Here is a 3,973-nt window from a genome sequence, read left to right on the forward strand (position 1 = left end):
CAGTAGGTTTTCACCAGTCTTAGGTCGTATGCATGCTACATTTTTCCATAGCTTAGAGTAAAGAGCCAATGATAAGTAGCCCAATACACATATTTCTGTTCACTCTGTCTCGAAGCGCAAAGTTTAGTATGAAAAATCTGCTTTTGTCAAACGAGTTGCCAAAGAGGCCTAGTTAGGAGTTATCGTGATACGGGACAGCTTAGGTAAAAAATTATAGGGATACGGGATATTTGAGGGTAAAATTAACCGCATACAGGACATTTAAAGAATACTGATTCTGGGATACCGAGCATCAAACTTGTCATTTTTTACAACAATAAAATAGGTTCTTTGGTCCAATAGAAGGTACAAAAAGAGAAAACGTTACTTGCAAATGCTGTTATTTGTATTTTTCCATCAAATATTTGCAATATCTACCAATATCGGCGTCTCCAGTGAATGAAACGCCCATGAAAAATGTTTGCCATGATCTAGTACCCAGACATATTGCGGACAATGACGTCAACACTAGAAACTGGCATTATAGGGATGCAAACCACAGAGATCGGAGTGAATTTGCTTGATTGATAAAGCCAGTTTTTTGTTTTAGCGAACGAAACTAACGTTAATCCATTATGCGGAAAGGTTGGTCCACGTTGTGAACTCATCAACGCTGAAATCCATCCATCCATTTCATTTCATTTTCAGTTGACAGTTGTTCCCTACGCTTTTAGTAAATTAAGAATGGCAAAAAAAGGAGGCTTTATGTATTCCGATTGCAAATAAACTCGTGCAAATAAAGCTTTGCCTTACCGTAAGAAGAAACCAGCTCACTTAGCCCAAAAGACAGACACGTAGCAAGCGATAAAATCAACTAAACAAAACCGTCGGCCCAGGAATTTGAACTGAATATGTCACGGCCCCTAACCACAAATCTCTTAGTCATTCCTTTAATCCTTCGAAATGCATCAAAATCATGTCGCCCAGTCCACGCTGATAAAACTTTTCTGAAAAATCATATAATCTGTCGTAGCAGAATGCGAAGATGAGTTGAGGTGGCTTGACTTATACAAGAACTTCCTTTTGTGCTATGTGCCGCCATCTTCGGTTGAATAGATCACGTGGGCTGCAAATGCTGAAAGCCCTCAGGTCACAGGTACCCCAAGCTGAGGAAAAAGTTAGAGACTGACTTGAGCGGAAGTTGTTCCAAACAGAGTATTGCAAAATAATTCTCCGCGTTAATTTTGGTGGGAATCACTTCTCAAAACTGCACAGGTCCAGTATTCGAGCGATTCCGGTACCGAAATCTCGTAATGCATCGATGGTCGAGATATGATGTTTGGACACCGTGTCCGCATTTCCGGCAACAGGTCATTCAGGTCTGAAAGTTTCTTTTCCTTTTGCATACTTACCGCATTTATAATAAAGACGAATTATCCAGCGGAGACTAGTTATCCAGCGATCACTTCGGCTTTACGCTTCATAATTGCGAGCAACCACTTGCAATGTATAAGAGTGCACCCGTAGCCCGAGAAAGTGGAATAATTTCAATTTAAATATGAAGATGAGTTTTATTTGAGAGAGTCTTTGAGCTTCAAAATCAATCCAAAATCTAGCTTTGTCACCTTCTTGCCGCAATTAGTAGAGGCGGTAAAACATGTATCGTTTTATAAGATCCCTTTTAGATTAATCTCTTTATAACTTGTGACACTGAGAATAAGTAAAATTCTTCAAACCCTTTAAGAGGATTCATAGGCTGAGGGTCAGCTAACAAAAAAATTTTTATGTTCGTTTTTTTTTTTTTTTTTTTTTGCGGCTTGATCCCCGGAAATGACCAGAATGTAAATTCACCTCTCCATTTCATACGCCGTCATGTAGAAAAGTATTGAGTGTGAACAGGAGCCCATCTCCTGGTGTGAAGAATGATCATCAGCTCAATGGTAAGCTCTAATCTCGTACCCAGATCTCCCACGGTCATTTCCAGTGACAGAGTGAGATCTGGGTACGAGATTAGGGTTCCTGATATAACATCAAATTCTCATGACCAACCAACGAAGAAATCGGTGGAAGTACTCAGGAGAATAACCTATTATATCATGGGAATCCAAGGGTTAATAAGTAGTGCCACGTCCACATCAGGTAGCCTGTATATTGAACATCTCAAAAACGTTTTCAGTCTCAAACAAATATTTCGATTGTTAAGCCCCATAAAAAAAGTGGGGAAAAGATGGAGTAAACGTGGTGTAGTGGTTAGCACGACGAAGTCCTAACCCCAGGGCGAGTGGTTTAAGGCCTAGCTCTGCTATTGTGTTGTTTCCTTAGACAAGAAAACAACCCCGCACCGGTTGCCATGGCTCAGTTGGTTGAGAGCTACGATGTACGTAGCATCGCCCACCGTGAGTTTGGCCGCGGCCGGAACAACACACAGGATCTTTAAATAACTGAGGAGAAAGTGCTTCCTTTGTAATTAAATCTGTAAATGGTTAGACACTCTATTCTTTTCGGATAAGGATGATACAATATCGTACAATGTTCATAACCCCGTGGGACGTTAAAAACCCACACAATATTCGCAAAGAGTTAGGCATGGAGTTCCTGGTGATGTTGTCTGTATTCTGTGGTCATTTGGTATTATAGGAAGGGGGAGGATAAATGCTCGGAGATATTATTTACGCCAAGCTACTCTAAAATCCGAGGGTGAATAAAGATATGATGATGATGATGAGCGTGGGAAGTTTGAGGTCTATCTCTGCTACCGTGCTTCACTGTGTCTCTCCACCCAGGTGAGCAAATGGCTACCAGCGACCTTCTGCTGGGGGTACCCCTGCGATGGACCAGCATCCCGTCGAGGGTAGGGGAAGTGGCAATCCTCTTAATAGCTTTACGCGACAGAAACCGGGATAAGCGCTGGTTATGTGAGCCCTGAAGGCATCGTCTAGGGCTCGGGTGTGACTTTGCCTGTTTTTAATTACCTTGTCTTTCTGTAAAAGGAATTTGTAATGTAAACACGCTCGACTAGATTTAGGCTGAAATTTAAGAGAAACTGGAAAAACACGCCACATGGTGGGACTGAAACGTTTGGGTTTACAGTTGTTAGGATCAAGATTTCAGGCTGTAAGCAAATTAATTATTTTCGATCTGTGGCAGTTCATTTCTTCTACTTGGAAAAGACTGTTCATTCTTAACGAGAGATGGGTTTAATACACGAACTAGAGATTCTTGCTACATAGCACACGATATAAACCGTGGTAATCCAAAGCTGTTTCGTTCATAGCATTCGGAAGTCAATGCATGCAAAGCTTTCATTGGATAGCGCACGTGCAAACCTCGTTCATATGACCTTTTCCAAGTCATGGTAACGTAGCTGGTGCAGGCGTGAAGAACCTCCAGTGTTTGCAGAAAAACTGCTTTTGTAAGAACGTGCTGTTATATCCAAGGTACTTTTTGTTGTCTATAAATAAGTCTAAGACTTTCGCTTTTATTTCAGCAATTGCGCTACTAGTTAGACGTCTGGGCCTTTCATCATATTGGGTTTGCAAGCAACCGAACTCGATTATTTCCTACAGAGCCTGCTTAAAAAACAAGGAACCCATAAAATAATACGGGCTCGAAAATATACCGCTACATGAGCTCGTCAAGATAGCGTCTATTGGGAGATTCAGTGCGTCCACTGTTGTAAAAGCCAATCCAAACAGAGTTATCTTGGCGTGAAGGGAAATATCATACTTGTTGCGGTCAAAGTTGTTTTTAAAAAATAAATTTACTTGGGAAAGGGTTGCCTCAAAAAATTAGTGGAAATAGAAGCTCCCGGCCGTTGATGAGCTCCTGACTGCTATTATACCCATACTGAACCCGGTCTATCATTAAGCCCAATTGACCCTTACGCGGTGCCCTTGTGCTTTCATGAACTTGGATGGTTCAGTTTAAATTTTTAATTGGGCCCGAACTGCAATATCATGTTTTATTTTAGTAAGAGATATGAACGATCCGTGCG

The 3,973-nt window shown here is 41.2% G+C and overlaps 1 long non-coding RNA gene across 1 annotated transcript; it reads left to right on the top strand.

The window, feature by feature from the left end:
• Positions 1-3,148: 3,148 nt before the first annotated feature.
• Positions 3,149-3,549, top strand: LOC138057827 (uncharacterized). Its single transcript, XR_011133726.1, has 2 exons — positions 3,149-3,391; positions 3,467-3,549. It is a non-coding gene; the product is annotated as an uncharacterized lncRNA (long non-coding RNA).
• The last annotated feature ends 424 nt before the right edge of the window (positions 3,550-3,973 follow it).

Source organism: Montipora capricornis, chromosome 7, assembly GCF_036669925.1.
Source record: "Montipora capricornis isolate CH-2021 chromosome 7, ASM3666992v2, whole genome shotgun sequence".
Lineage (NCBI taxonomy): Eukaryota > Metazoa > Cnidaria > Anthozoa > Scleractinia > Acroporidae > Montipora > Montipora capricornis.